Genomic DNA, 16,697 nt, shown 5'->3' on the forward strand with positions numbered 1-16,697 from the left:
TGTGGGTTATTTTGAAATGTGCTGTTTAACTTACCAATATTGGCAGATGTTACATAACTTTCTGTTACTGATTACCAGTTTCGTTCCATTGTGGTCAGAGAACATATACTGCAGAGTTTCAGTTCTTTCAAATATGTTGGCTTTTGCTTTGTGGCTCAGAATCGGTTGATTTTGTGAATGTTTTGTGGGCACTTGAAAATTATTCTGCCCTTGTTGGCGCCAAGTGTTATAAATAAATATCAGTTAGGTCGTACTGGGTGATGGGCTTGCCACAGAAGCCATGGATTAGGTATGTATGTATGTTTCCTTCCAGCATCTTCCCATCCCGGCTTCTCCCTAAAAGGAGGAGGAGATTCTCCCAGCAGGACCAACAAAATCCCTGCACAAACAGATGAGTTTAAACCGCTCGTTCCCAATCTGGGGTGATTCTGCCCCCCAGGGGACACTTGGTGATGTCTGGGGGCCTGTTTGTCACAACTCGGGGGGAGGGTGCTCCTGGCACCTGGTGGGTGCTCCACAGCCCACAGGGCACAAGACGCCCCACATCAGAGCGTCACCCAGGCTCAGATGTCAGTAGGGCTGAGCCTTAGAACCCTGACTTAGCATCAGAGACTTTATCTATCATCTATGTATCTGTGTATCTATCTATCCATCATCTAGCCACCATTCATCGATCATCTCTATCGATCATGCATCTATCCATTTATCAGGCTGTCACTTCTCTGTCTGTGGCAGTGGTTCCAAACCAGAGATGACTTTGCCCCCAGGGGACAAATAACAATGTCTGGAGACATTTTGGCTGTGACAGCTATGGGGGAGGGGAGCTCCCGGCACCTGGTGGGTGGAGACCAGGGAAGCTGCTTCACACCCCACAGGGCACAGGACGCCTCACATCAGAGAGTCACCCAGCCCCAAATGTCAGTTTTGCTGAGGTTGAGAAACTCTGGGAGAGACAATGGGCTGATTACTCAGGCTGGACCAGAGATCTTTTGGCAGTTTTCCTGAGTGAGTTTTGTATCAGTCAGCATTCTGCCTGCGAAACAGAACCCCGGCCTCATTATATATATACGTACACACGTACATATAAATATACTGGTTATATACATAGTGTATACAGATATATACTATATATCAAATGACTATAGTATCTATATTTACAACCTATAATATATATATACACACACACATATATAATATGTAATACACAATATATTAATATATTTTACATAGCACTATATAGAGATTTATTTATTTTTGAATTTACCTACATGGACATGTAACATTGTGTACATTTAAGGCATACATGTTGATTGGATTCATTTATTTATCGTAATATAACTGTCATTGTGGCAACAGTTAATTCCTCTACCAGTTCCCGTAATTACCATTTCCTTTTTGTGGTGGGAATAATTAAGGTCGGGTCCCTTAGCAAGTGTGGTGTTTCTAATACAACATTGCTGTCTGCCTTCACTACACTGTGCGTTAGATCTCCACGACTGATCCGCCTCCTGGCTGCAATAAGAGATTTATTAAGATATGTATCTCAAGGAATTGGCTAACTTCGTGATGGGGGCTGGCGGGTCTGAAAACCTGCAGGGCGGGTGGGCAGGCTGGACACTCAGGTAGAGGCTGTGGTCTTGGGATAGAATTTCTCTTTCCTCTGGGGAACCTCCGTCTTTGCTCTGAATGCCTTAGACTGGTTGGACGAGGGCCAGCCACCCCAGGAAGGATGCCATCCGTTACATAAAGCTGGCTGCTTGTAGATATCAGTCACGTCTACACAGTACATCCAACCGGCTGCTTGTAGATATCAGTCACATCTACACAGTACCTCCAACCGGCTGCTCGTAGATATCGGTCACGTCTACACAATACGTCCAACCGGCTGCTCGTAGATATCGGTCACGTCCACACAGTACGTCCAACCGGCTGCTCGTAGATGTCAATATCACGTCTACACAGTACGTCCAACCGGCTGCTCGTAGATATCGGTCACGTCTACACAGTACGTCCAACGGTGACATCTAGGCTCATGTTTGATTAAACGACTGGGGACTAGAGTCCAGAGAAGTGGATGCAGAAGGACCAGCCGTCCTTTCTCCCTGGTGGTGGGTAGAGGGCCTCTGTGTCCCCTGACGGACGGGGTGCAGTTAGTGCGGGGAATGGAGCCCACTTACAGGAAGAAGCAGCGACAGGGAAGGGGAGAGACCCTGGCGGGCAGTCGCGCCAGCGGTACTTCACTATCTGTCCTCCCCTCTTTGCGGGAGATGCCAACACACCACTGCCTTTGCTGGAACTTCTTCCGTTGGGTTCTTTCCCCTGCGTCTTCAAGCCCAGAGTCAGGCGGGCAGTGGGCCTCGGGGGTGGTCACCAAGGGTGCAGGGCAGGCTGTGAGGCACGGCGTCCCGGCTGCTAGAGACCCTGGGAGTAACTCACGCGGGGATGCAGAGCCCGGAAGAGACCGAAGGAGGCAAGCTGAGGATGCGTTCTGTTTCCAGGCTCAGAACACTGAGAATCAGGCAGCATCACAAACCTTCTCCCAGTGTTTTCATGTCCTGACATAACGAATGTCCGCAAACCGGGGACCTTAAAACAACAGAGATGTATGCTCTCAGCTCTGCAGACCAGAAGTCTGATTGCCAGGTGTCGGCGGCTTTAGGGGAGCAGAGACAGGAGGGATGCAGCCACAAGCCCAGGGACGCCTGGAGCCCCCAGAAGCTGGAAGAGGCGGGAAGGACCCTCCCCTGGAGCCTCTGGAGGGAGCACAGCCCTGGGACACCTTGCCCTCAGACGTCTGGTCCCCAGGCCCGGAGGAGGATGGATGCCTGCTGCTATAAGCCGTCCGGTTTGGGGTTATGGCTGTGGCGGCTCCAGGAAACTCACACAAGTCCCTACTCGTCCTCCGACTGGCAGTGAGGATGGATTTCAGGGTAGGACCTGTCCCCGTGGTCCCCTGCCCCCAGCCAAGCATCATCTCCCCAGGCCATCACCTTCCCTCATCCAAATCGCCACAGGGGAGGATAAATAGTTCCATTGGACTTTCTGTTTCTGAACCTTGAGGAAGAGTTTCTTGTCCCTCAGGCCACACTCTCTCTGTGGTCTTTTCCACGGGTTTATGACTCTGTCATTTCCAGTCACCCACTTGCACTTTTTTTGGCTGTACCTCCCGGCATGCAGAACTTCCCCAAGCAGGGATGGAACCCGCGCCCCCTGCAGTGGGAGGGTGGAGTCTTAACCACTGGACCGCCAGGGAAGTCCCCCACTTGCACTTTGACCACAGTTTTGACTTTCCAGTCGCGCCTGGTGGTGTCAGGACCTTGATGGATGGTTTGTTGACCTGGAGAGTGGAGATCTGGGACGGATCGTTCCAGGGTCTGCTCAGAATCTAAAGACGAGAATTTCAAATCTAATTTTGGGGTTTGGGTCAGAGAAGGGTCAGGCTCTGGGCGCTGTCCTCCAGGGCTTGCTGTTCACCGTTTCACAGGTTAACATTTTACGTAGGAGGTTTTCTCCACCTCAGCACGACTGACATCTGGGGCTGGAGGACTCTCAGATGCGGGGCGTGCTGGGCCCTGCGGGCTGTGGAGCAGCTTCTCTGGTGTCCACCCACCGGGTGCCAGGAGCTCCCCTCCCCCCAGTGTGACAACAAAAAGTGTCCCCGGACATTGTCATATGTCCCCTGGGGGGCCAGGTCATCCCAGGTTGCAAGCCACAGTCATAGGTAGATAAATAGATGGATGGATGGATGGACGGATAGAGAGATGGATGGTTTATATTAAGTCTCCGTGCTCGGTCAGCGTTTCTCAGCCTCAGCACGACTGGCATCTGGGGCTGGAGGACTCTCTGATGAGGGGTGTCCTGGGCACTGCAGGCTGTGGACCAGCAGCCCTGGTCTCCACCCACCAGGTGCCAGGAGCATCTCTCCCCACCCCTGAGTTGTAATAAATGTCTCCAGGCATTGCCAGATGTCCCTTGGGGAATAAAATCACCCCATTTGAGAACTGCCAGTCGATAGCAAAGACCAGACACTTTGCTCCCACCAGGGGGCATGGTGCAGTATTCATGCAATATATTCTGGACAAAACAGAGAGAATGGCTCAGGGAAAAATGCAAAACCCCCTTTTTTTTTTTTTTTTTTTTGCGGTTTCGGGCCTCTCACCGTTGTGGCCTCTCCCGTTGCGGAGCACAGGCTCCGGACGCGCAGGCTCAGCGGCCATGGCTCACGGGCCCAGCCGCTCCGCGGCATGTGGGATCTTCCCGGACCGGGGCACGAACGGGCGTCCCCTGCATCGGCAGGCGGACTCTCAGCCACTGCGCCACCAGGGAAGCCCTCCAAAAACCCTTTTTAATTGAGGAATTGGGCAAAGCTCCAGGGCAGAGCCAGGCCATTAAAATAACCCTTAGTGTAGGTGACATTTCTTTCACCGGAACCAATCGTTTCAGGGCCTTAATTCTTTTACAGTTGAGAAGTTTCAATATCAACATGTTCCCAGACTAAACACACTGTCCCCGGCGCCACCTGCTTGACCAGAATGTGCGATCAGCTCTCGGACGGGCATTTCTTTTTCCTTTTGCAGAAGTGTCTGCGCTGGGCTATGGGGCATTTCTTTTTCCTTTTGCAGAAGTGTCTGTGCTGGGCTATGATGGTGTCCTAACGTTTGGCACCACGGGTTGGCATCCACTTCTGGTCTATTTATTGGATCAGTAGGTGGTTTTTCCCAGCACCTCGTGTGTTTTCCCATCTGTAAGGACAGGAATCTGTCCTCAGGGGGCTGCCAGGGGACGCTCACGACCATGGACTCCCCCGGGGCGTCACGTTCGCGTGGCATGGGTCTGCTGGTGTCGGAAGACAAGCACGGTGCCTTCTTTTCTCCCCTTCCTGCCATGAGTCCAAGGCACCTTTCGGGGGCGCCAGTGTCTCCCAGAAGCACTTGAAAAGCACTGCTCTGGAGGTAGCCTGATGCAGAGGTCATCAGTTGTCTAACCCAGGGGGTCGTAGGTGCAGATTAACACAGAGATTCCCACCCTTCCTCTGCTCATGGTACCCTTAGTGCCTTGGCCTTTCTTTCACGGCTCCCATGGGGCCAAGAGAAATACCCAGTATTTCTATCGACCAAGTTTCTGGGCCCCAAATGGCATAATAATGCTTGGACAGATTCTGTTGGGTTTCCCTTGAAAATTTAAAACAAGCCCAGCGCCCCTGTGAGTTCCCTGTGGTAGCTGGGGGTGCCTTGGCACAGTGTTTGGGAACCGCAGGATCAGGACACCCTGGTTGGTTTGCAGAAGTTGGCCCGTGGACAGATGTCCCATGTTTTCTGCCCTACATTAGGAACTGCCACCCCCACCCCAGCAGATCTGATTTAGGGCCTTGGATGAATTCAAAGGCTTGTTTTATCTGGTGCCTCTGTGCATCTTTGGGTGTGTTTACCTGAGGGTAGAATTGTTCCTGTCTGAGGACCCAGTTCCTGTCTGAGGACCCAGTACATGGCAGATCTTAGGGGCCGGTCCTGGTATTCGTGCTGGAGGAATTTTCACTTCAAGGTCTGCCAGGTTTAAGACCCATGTCTTTGTGGTGAGGGATGACCACGTCCAAAGGGTGAACGTTTTGGCCAAGAAATGCCTTTGAGTTTGCAGTGTGGGGTCTTTTCATGGGAGGAGCCCTGAGTCCAGGCTCTCCTATTGCACTGATATCTGTGGTTTGCCACCAGGTAGATAAAACAGAGCAGAGAAAATGCTAATCTAATAGAGGAAACGTGAGTGCCAGCGTCCAGCCAAACCAGCATTCAGCACTCAGGCTGCCCACCCCTTTCCCCATCCTGTGCAGACATTACTAACCCATTACAGAGCTCCCTTCCCACCCAGCCCAGGGGTCACTCCAGACTCTTCTCTACTTGGTGGTACAGGGTGGAGAAAATGCCAATCTAATAGAGGAAACGTGAGTGCCAGCATCCAGCCAAACCAGCATTCAGCACGCAGGCTGCCCACCCCTTTCCCCATCCTGTGCAGACATTACTAATCCATTGCAGAACTCCCTTCCCACCCAGCCCAGGGGTCACTCCAGATTCCTGTCCACTGTGTGATGCAGGCAGCCTTCACCCGTGGACTGTGCTGGCCAGTGAGTGGGAACTCATTTAAGATGACTGGTCTGGAACAAAACATACCGAACATGCAAAGTGTGAGTGACTCTGGCATCTGGGGGAGGAGGAGCATTAGACTGATGGGGGGTGTTTTCCTGGAATGACCTACAGGGAGGCTGGGCATGTCCAGGCAGAGACCCAGGACACATTTCAGCTCCCCCCCTTTCCGAGTCTGATGTCTCAGACTATGAGACTCCACACTCACCATCTTCAGATAGTCAGAGGCACGTTTCAGGGGTGGCACAACCTCGCCAGCTGCAACGGGACGGCCCTCAGACCCCGCCCCCTTGCTCTCGGGCTTTTGAAATCCATCCTTTCACATTCAGCTCTACAGCAAAGGAACCTGCACCCCAGACCCCAGGACCCCAGGGACATCAGTGCACCCATGCTTCTCCACAAGTAACGCTCAGTACTGTACCCGTGTAGCTTCCATCACCACCACTCAGGCTAAAAGAACTTGTGAGCCAGGCTGGCCACGGCCCCTGTGTCCTGCCGGCCGGCTCCCGCCACCTCCGGACAGCTTCCCATTTCCATCCAGCCGAGGGTGTGGCAGCGGGATGGTGACTGTGGCATCAGCCCAGCGCTGCCCGGGGAGCTCCTCTTGGCTACACAGACATGAAAGCCCCCTTTCTGAGAAAAATGGGTGAATTCCTGGACCTGGTACCGGTGGTCAGGATCATCTGTATTTTTTCGGTTATGGGGAAACCCATCAGGGGAACCGGAGGGATTTCAGTAATTAACAAACCTAGACACAGGCAGAGGCAGACCCGGCAGGGATCCTAATGTTCAGATGAACTGTGCAGTTAATACATTTCTCATCGAGCTCTGGTGGCAGGGAAGCACCATGTCACTTGTCCGTCACTTGCTTGGTTGAAATACTCTGTCTGCATAGTCAGTGGCATTGCGGGAAAATTAAATTTAGGAGAGTTTGCCGTGACCTTGGATTATTAAACAGCCCTGAGTGGATAGTCCTATGTCGATGAAAACGGGTCAGAAGAGTGAGATGGAAAGAGTTAGGAGCAGCGTCTCCAAGAGATATTTGCACACGCACGTTCACCGCAGAGCCACTCACAACAGCCAAGACGTAACAGCAACCCAAGCGTCCATGGGTGGCTGGCTGGCTGGCTGGATAAACAGAATATGGTCCATCCACTCCGTGGACTATGACAGCCACGAGCGGGAAGGACATCCTGACACAGGCTACAGCGTGGGTGGTCCTTGAGGTCGTGATGCTCAGTGATAAAAGAAAGACACAAAACGACAAATACTGTGTGCTTCCATTTATCGGAGGTCCCTGGAGTTATCAGATTCATAGAGACTAAGAGTGAGGTGGTGGGGGCCAGGGGCTGGGGGAGGCGGATGGGGAGAGTGTTTAATGGGGACAGTCTCAGTTTGGGACAGTGAGACCTGGGGGTGGGTGCACAACAGTATGAATGTTCCCCTGGGGGGATGTGATTGGCCTGTTTGCCTGGTAGCACTAAGCACCTGTGCCTGGTGTCTGGCATCAGGAGGGCTATTTGGCTTGGGGACCTTAACTTCAGGGGCAGCGTAGGGAGAACTTGCGGTTTGGGGCCACAGAGACCTCCCGATTTGAGCACCTCTCAAGGAAGCACATCACAGGGGGCCGTCACTTTGTGTCTCGCACCCCAGTCTTCCCTCTGTGTCCAGCTCGAATGGGCAGGGTGTGAGGCAGGCACACAGTGGTGTGAACTGGGGGGGCGGGTGCTACTTCAGGGATGGATGGAACAGGAGACACACCGGACTTGGTGAGCCGTGGCTGCCAGAGGAGGCGGAAGGTGTGTGTCCACCGGGATGGGTCCCGCACGCACCGTCTGAAGTGCAAAGGTGCATCGCCTGCTGCAGGAGCCGGGAGTTGGGCGTGGCGGCTACCAGCGCCCGGTGCAGAGCAGGGATCTTTTAACAGCGTGGATTCTCAGAGTGGACGGCATCTGTAGACGCCGGTCGTTTGCTGAGGCTGTGGCTCGTGGGTTGGCCCGTGGAGGTGGGCATATTATATTGTGTGTTCTTCATGGGCTGGTGTTCCGATGCGAGGGTCACATCTGGTCAGGGAGCTGCCGGAGCACGTACACGGATGAACGGCGCAGCGTCGAAACCTGGTTCTGGTGGGGACTTGTTGCCACGGCGACAGAGGATTTCCCCTTCTCCTAAACATGTGGGAAGAGTTTATTGTGCTCACTCGGAAAGCTCAGAGCTTGGGAGATGGGATGCCTGACAACATTTATGGGTGACAGAGAGAATGCGGGAAAGATCACGGGTTGGGAAGCGTGCAGGGGCGGTTTCGGCTTTAAATGGGTTGGATTTAAGATGTGTAAGAACATCCAGACAGAGAGTTCTGCTGGGCAGCCCCTGGGAAGATTGGATTTTTTTTTTTAACATCTTTATTGGAGTATAATTGCTTTACAGTGGTGTGTTAGTTTCTGCTTTATAACAAAGTGAATCAGTCATATGTATACACATATCCCCACATCTCTTCCCTCTTGGGTCTCCCTCCCTCGGAGGATCGCATTTAAACGCAGTTGGTACATTGAGGATTGCATAAGACCTCAAATGAGAGTCTCCCAACAGCAGCACATAGATCGAGACACATGTTCACAGAAACATGCAATCCGTCAGATGAAAACTAAAATTAATGGGAGGGTAAAGGAAGAGGGAGCAACAAGAGAAACAGAAGTAGTGAGAATATCAGAAGGCCGTTCAGGACGCAGAGCTTCATGGAAGTAAAAAGAGGAAAGAGTTTTAGGAGATGGGTGGGGGTCAGAATCATCAAATGCTGGGGGTGGTGACACATGGACAGAACTAAAGGTGCAACCCCGGCTCCATCATCAGAAGGTGACTTTTTTTTTTAGCATCCTCTCCTGTGCTTGTGGGCCATTTGTGTATCTTATTTGGAGAAATGTCTATGCAAGTTCTTTGCCCATTTTTTTTTTATCGAAGCAGAATTGATTTACAATATTGTGCCAATCTCTGCTGTACAGCAAAGTGGCCCAGTTATACATATACAGACAGTCTTTTTTATATTCGTTTCCATTATGGTTTATCACAGGATATTGACTAGAGTTCCCTGGGCTCTACAGTAGGACCTTGTTGTTTATCCATCGTATATATAATAGTTTGTATCTGCTAACCCCAAACTCCCACTCCATCCCTCCCCCACCCCCTCCCCCTCCCCCTTGGCAACCATCAGTCTATTCTCTGTGCCTGTGAGTCTGTTTCTGTTTCGTAAATAACTTCATTTGTGTCATATTTTAGATTCCACATATAAGTAGTATCATATGATATTTGTCTTTGTCTGACTTACTTCACTTAGTATGATCATCTCTAGGTCCATCCATGTTGCTGCAAATAACATTATTTCATTCTTTTTTATGGCTGAGTAGTATTCCATTGTATATATGTACCACATCTTCCTTATGCATTTCTCCATCGATGGACATTTAGGTGGCTTCCATGTCTTGGCTACTGTCAATACTGCTGCTGTGAATACTGGGGGGCATGGATCTTTTTGAATTAGAGTTTTCTCTGGGTATATGCCCAGGAGTGCGATTGCTGGATCATATGGTAGCTCTATTTTTAGATTTTTGAGGAACCTCCATACTGTTCTCTCAAAAATGCTGTGATAGGGCTTCCCTGGTGGCGCAGTGGTTGAGAGTCCGCCTGCCGATGCAGGGGACACGGATTCGTGCCCCCGTTTGGGAAGATCCCACATGCCGCGGAGCAGCTGCGCCCGTGAGCCATGGCCGCTGAGCCTGTGCGTCCGGAGCCTGTGCTCCACAGCGGGAGAGGCCACAACAGTGAGAGGCCCACGTACCGCAAAAAACAAAACAAAACAAAACAAAATAAAAATGCTGTGATTAAGAGGATGGAAAGAGGGGGGAAAGTCAAAAAGGAACAGCTGGGGATGGCATTAAAAGTGGTACCCACCTATCTTAAGCTGTTATGAGTTCCAGGTGTGAATCTAAGGCACATCCTAGCTACGAACACTTTTGTTACTCCTTTCTTCCTTGCCTTGTGGAAGCCACCGTGGTGATTCCCACTTGGAGATGAAGGGACCGAAGCAAGAGAGGTGACGGTACCCAACCCCAGGTCACACAGCTGGTAGGCAGCTGAGCTGGGATATGCACAGGTTCTTTTCTTTTTTAAAAAATATCTTTATTGGAGTATGATTGCTTTACAGTGGTGTGTTAGTTTCTACTGTATAACAAAGTGACTCAGCTATACGTATATGCCCATATCCCCTCCCTCTTGCGTCTCCCTCCCACCCTCCCTATCCCACCCCTCTAGGTGGTCACAAAGCACCGAGCTGATCTCCCTGTGCTATGAGGCTGCTTCCCACTAGCTATCTATTTTACATTTGGTAGTGTATATATGTCCATGCCACTCTCCCACTTCGTCCCAGCTTACCCTACCCCTCCTTGTGTCCTCAAGTCCATTCTCTACGTCTGCGTCTTTATTCCTGCCCTGCCCCTAGGTTCTTCAGAACCATACTTTTTAGATTCCGTATATAATGCACAGGTTCTTAATCGATGGATTGAATTGGAAAACCAAGAAATTAAATGTGATGCTCTAACACCATTCCCTCCAGAGCTTGCCTCTGGAAACGAGGTGAATGGATCCTCGCCCAGTTCCTTGTGCTGGTGGCAGGAGGGGGTGGTACTGGGCGGGCACTGTGGTCAGGGAAAGCCCTGGGACGAGGGGCAGCAGAGAGAGGTGGGCAGAAGGATGTGGGCACGACACCAATAGCTGGATGCTCTTGGGGAACAGAGAGAAGAAAAATGGGCTTTGTGGGGAATGGGTTCACTCCAGTCAGCTAAGAGGGGTGTGTAATGATGAAAACAGACGGGGCATGTTTTTTTTTTAATTTTATTTTATACTGAAGTAGAGTTGACTTACAATGTTGTGTTAGTTTCAGGTGTACTGCAAAGTGATTCAGCCATATATATATATATATATATATATATATACACACATACACACACACACTCTTTTTCAGATTCTTTTTCCATATAGGTTATTACAGAATATTGAGTAGAGTTCCCTGTGCTATACAGTAGGTCCTTGTTTATCTTTTTTTTTTTTTTTTTTTTTTTGTGGTATGCGGGCCTCTCACTGCTGTGGCCTCTGCCATTGCGGAGCACAGGCTCCGGACGCGCAGGCTCGGCGGCCATGGCTCACGGGCCCAGCCGCTCCGAGGCATGTGGGATCTTCCCGGATCGGGGCACGAACCCGTGTCCGCTGCATCGGCAGGTGGACTCTCAACCACTGCGCCACCAGGGAAGCCCTATTTATCTATTTTATATATAGTCGTGTGTATATGTTAATCCCAAACTCCTATTCATCCCTCCCTTTCCCCTTTGGTAGCCCTAAGTTTGTTTTCTTTGTCTGTGAGTCTGTTTCTGTTTCATAAATAACTTCATTTGTATCATTTTTTTAGGTGCCACTTGTGGTGATATCATATGATATTTGTCTTTCTCTGACTTAGTATGATAATCTCTGGGTCCATCCACGTTGCTGCAAGTGGCATTATTTCATTCTTTTTTATGGCTGAGTAACATTCCATTGTATATATGTGCCACATCTTCTTTATCCACTCCTCTGTCGATGGACACCTAGGTTGCTTCCATGTCTTGGCTGTTGTAAATACTGCTGCCATGAACATCGGGGTGCATGTGTCTTTTCTAATTATGGTTTCATCCAGATATATGCCCAGGAGTGGGATTGCTGGATCATATGGTAGCTCTATTTTTAGTTTTTTAAGGAACCTCCATACTGTTCTCCATAGTGGCTGCACCAATTTGCATTCCCACCAGCAGTGCAAGAGGGTTCTCTTTTCTCCACACCCTCTCCAGCATTTGTTGTTTGTAGACTTTTTGGTGATGCACATTCTGAGAGCGTAGGAGGGTTCCAGGTGGGCCATGTATGAAGTTTGTGGGGAAACTTAGGTGCGGGCAAAGGATGAAGGGTTAGGGTTCAGGAAATCCCCCTCAGGGGCGCAGTGGAGAATGCCACATCTGTGCTGCTACCTGCTCCAGCCAGACGTCCCCAAACCCGCTGGTCAGCCAGTCATTCGCCTACATGTTACACGCACTCTGAACACTTGTCACGGTGTTTCTTGTCTCTGCGCTGCATGCATTCAGGTAGCAGTCTCCCTCCAGGGGGTCTCCCTGCTCCTATGCATGTGCTCAGTATCAGTCAGGGTGGAAGACGCTTGCCGCAGTAAGAAGTAGCACCAGTGTTGGCGTGGTCTAAGGCAACGGCTTATTATTATTATTATGTTTTGTCGGCCGCACTGCGTGGCATGTGGGATCTTAGTTCCCTGACCCAGGATCGAACCCATACCCCCTGCAGTGGAAGCACAGAGTCCTAACCACTGGACCGCCAGGGAAGTCCCAAATGGGGGTTTATTTCCTGTTCACACTGCACGTCCACTGACGGGGTGTCAGCTGGGGGCTCTGCTCCACGTCATCACGACCATCCAACACACAGGCTGGCGAGGCAGCTGTGAGTCTGAATGAGAGGAAGGAAAAAAAGAGTGTCCAGGAGGGTCTTGCTTTAGCGTTTAAATGGTTTAGCTCAAACGGGAAACATGTGAAGTCCACTCACAACTTGCTCTTCAAAACTCGTGCTACGACTCCATCCAACCAGGAATGGGTGGGGCTGGACCATCCTCCCTTTTGTCGGGACGAAGGGAAAATGGCCCTGCCTTCTCCCAGCATCTTTACACCCATGAAACGTGTGAAAGTGAGATGCGTGTCTGCCATCCAGGAACTATTTATAATAGGGGCAATCATTGCTGTAGTTGTCCTCCTTTTCTAGAGCATTGTTAGTGATGGTAACCTTGAATCATCTGAATTTACAGTAAGCAGAAGGCGGTAGATATTCAAGAACTCTTGGAAGTGTGGGTGCTTTGTTTGTGGAATGTTGACAGCTGGCTGCATTATATGGTTGGCGTTAAAGCTCTGTGTATAATCATCAGGCTTGTTTGTTGTACTTGGTCAGCTTTCATTGTTCTGTATTCTGTAAAGATAAGTTACTCAACAATAAATATACAGAGAATTTTTTTTAAAAAGGAAGGTTTGTGGGAATTCCCTGGTGGTCCAGTGGTTAGGACTCTGCGTTTTCATCGCCGAGGGGCCGGGTTCACTCCCTGGTTGGGGAACTAAGGTTCCTCAAGCAATGCATCGTGGCCAAAAAGAAAAAAAAAAAGAAAAGAAAATAGTAGAAAACCTTTAAAAAAAAAAAAAAGGAATGTTTATGGTGAAAAGCATTGCCGTTAAAATACATGATTAGGTTTTGGTGATCCTGAAAGATTTCTCTAGCTGGATTGAAATAGTATATTTTAGACCAAACCTGGGGGCAAGTCAACAGCCTTATAACACCCTCCGTGGCACAAAATACAATCTAAATACTGTTGTCTTCTTAGCTTCCATATTAGTGAAATTTATTTTTTTTGATGCCATTGATATTCTTTATTTATTTTTTACTTTTTATTTTATATTGGAGTATAGTTGATTTACAATGTTGTGTTAATTTCAGGTGTCCAGCACAGTGATTCAGTTTTATAAATATATATCTATATATATAGATCTATAACTCATATTAGTGAAATTTAAATGACTTTCTGTTAACATCTGTTGAGTTCTCAGGTTTTTCATCTTCTGTCCTCCCAGATAGTAACTTAGAGATACACACACACACAGACACACAAACACACACACATGCATGTCTTTCTCTCTCTTTCCTTCCCCTCCCTCCCTCTCCCCCTCCCCCACCTTCATCATCAGCATCTATTCTTCTGCCTCCTTCACAGATACTTTGATGTTGACCCTTTAATAAGCCACCAAAAATATGTTTGAAAACTGAGACTCTTAGGGTCTTATGCAGAACCCTTAAGATAACAGCAAACCTCCACTATCCACCCCTGCAATGAAACTGCTCCTTGTTGAGTTGATGTGCTAATGCGTCCTTATTAAATGCACTGGCTAGGAAAAACAAAACAAAACAAAACTCTCAAAATAGCCTCGCCCCGGGGCAGGGGGATGGGTAGCAGCCTCAGATCTGTGCTATTTTGGGACATCTTGCAGGGGCAACTGGTCATTCCACATATTTTTAATCAGGCGCGTTTGCAAAGGAGAAACAGAGGGTCCCTGGGGCACCTAGATTCGTGGGGTTTATGGGTTGTGTTCACGTGTGCAGGGCGGAAGCAGAGGTGGGTGACAGGCTTCAGGGGGGAGCGGGGTCTGGAGCGCGGTAGCAGGGGGGTCTTGTATGTGGCCATCATTCCCTCAAGTGCGTTTCTCTACCTCATGATCTTTGAGCATCTGGCCTCGCTGAATGCTCTGATTCTCTCAAGAGTTCTTGCTGTGGACTGCATGTGCGTATCCCCCCAAATTCAGATGTTGAAGCCCTAACTCCCCAAGGCGATGATGTTAGGAGGTGGGGTCTTCGGGAGGTGATGAGGTCATGAGGGTGGATCCCCCACGATGGGATTAGTGTCCCTAGACTAGAGACCCCAGAGAGCTCCCTAACCCCCTTGCTCCATGTGAGGACACAGCAAGAAGACGTCCATCTAGGAACCAGGAAGCAGCCTCACGAAACGCTCAATCAGCCCTCGCTGGGATCTCCAGCCTCCAGAACTGCGGGAAATACATGTGTTGTTGATAAGCCCCTAGTTTACAGTATTTTGTTACAGCAGCTCACGCAGACTAAGACAGTCCAGCATCTGCAAGGGAGAGAATCCATCCTGCTCTGCGTGCCATGTGGGGAGATGCCGGGGGCCACTGGCGAGATGTGGATTGCCGTCCTTCAGCTCAGGTGCCCACCTGTAGTGGGAGATGCAGACAAATGAATGAGATGCGGCCACCCATCCCAGGAGGACTGTGGGTACCGCGGGGATCGGTGCACAGCTAGGACACACGCCCTTTTGTTTTCCTGGAGACATGTTTCTTTTTCCCTCTGTACTGATGGGTAGTTTGGATAATTTTAGGACGAGGAGATCGGACGGTCTTCAGTCCATCCTCTCAACTCTGGGGATGTAGGAAGAACTGTAGAAAGAGCAATCAGTCATGCTTCCAAAATTTTGAACCTCAGGTGCTGGGGAAAGTTGGGTCACTCTGAGCTGAGTGACCTTGGGGAAGTCACTTAACCTCTCTGTGCCTCAGTTTCCCCATAGAAAGTGGGAGTGTTCACCACACCTACCATGTAACGTTGTCAAGAGGAGGAAATGAGTAAATCCTTGTGAGGTACTTGGTAGATCTCATTCAGTGCTAACTGTTTATTACTATGATTTGCAGTAGAACTGCCACATGATCCAGCAGTTCCACTCGTGGGTATCTATTCAAAGAAAGTGAAAACCCTAATCTGAAAAGATACACGCACCCCAACGTTCATAGCAGCACTATTTACAATAGCCAAGATATGGAAGCAACCTAAGTGTCCATCAGGAGAGGAAAGGGTAAAGAAGATGTGGCACATGTATGCAATGGAATACTCCTCAGCCATAAAAAGAAGGAAATAATGCCATTTGCAGCAACGTGGATGGACCTAGAGATGATCATACTAAGTGAAGTAAGTCAGAGAAAGACAAATACCATATGGTATCACTTATATGTGGAATCTAAAAAAATGATACACATGAACTTCTTTGCAGAGCAGAAATAGAGACGCATACGCAGAGAACGGACATATGGATACCAAGGGTGGGGGTGGGATAAATTGGGCGACTGGGATTGACATATGTACACTACTGTATATAAAATAGATCACTAATGAGAACCTACTGTAGAGCACAGGGAACTCTATTCACTGCTCTGTGGTGACCTAAATGGGAAAGAAATCCAAAAAAGAGGGGATATATGTATACATGTAGCTGGTTCACTTTGCTGTACGGTAGAAACTAACACAACATTGTAAAGCAACTCTACTCCAATAAAAATTAGTTTAAAAAAAGGAATCTAAAAAATAAAACAGACTAGTGAATATAACAAAAAAGAAGCAGACTCACAGATACAGAGAACACACTAGTCGTTGGCAGTGGGGAGAGGGAAGGGGGAGGGGCAAGATAGGGGGAGGGGAGTAAGGTACAAACTACTAGGTATAAAATAAATAAGCTACAAAGATATATTGCACAGCACAGGGGTAATAACTTTAAACAGTATAATCTATAAAAAGATTGACTCACTATGTTGTACGCCTGAAAGTAACAGAGTGTAAATCAACTACGCGTCAATAAAAAATAATAAATAAATGTATGATTATGGTTTGTGGCGAGTATGATTCCTTGTTGATCCTTCAGCTGGAACAGAAGCCACGTGGATGCAGGCGGTGTGCCTCTCTGGAAAAGACACGCCACCTACTAAGTGCTTGATTGAAATGTGTGTTTTGTTTGGACGAACACCTGTTCTCCGAGAAGGGACAGTGGAGCGGTCTCGGGGGTGCTGGGGTGAAGGTGCGGACGGCTTGAGAGGCCCCTGTGGGATCTGTAAAGGGGTCCCTGGGGACTGAAGAAAGATTAGCGTAGAGCAGTAAGGACCATCGGTGACA

General features: G+C 49.2%; 1 long non-coding RNA gene across 1 annotated transcript in view; it reads left to right on the forward strand.

Annotated features, from left to right (window-relative positions):
* LOC117199750 (uncharacterized) overlaps nucleotides 1-15,634 on the forward strand; it is a 59,544-nt gene extending 43,910 nt beyond the window's left edge. Inside the window, exons 2-3 of the long non-coding RNA XR_004481068.2 lie at nucleotides 14,848-15,034; nucleotides 15,449-15,634. This is a non-coding gene — a long non-coding RNA (uncharacterized LOC117199750). The remainder of the gene's footprint in view (nucleotides 1-14,847; nucleotides 15,035-15,448) is intronic.
* Nucleotides 15,635-16,697: the final 1,063 nt, after the last annotated feature.

The sequence above is a fragment of the Orcinus orca genome, chromosome X (genome assembly GCF_937001465.1).
Source record: "Orcinus orca chromosome X, mOrcOrc1.1, whole genome shotgun sequence".
NCBI lineage: Eukaryota > Metazoa > Chordata > Mammalia > Artiodactyla > Delphinidae > Orcinus > Orcinus orca.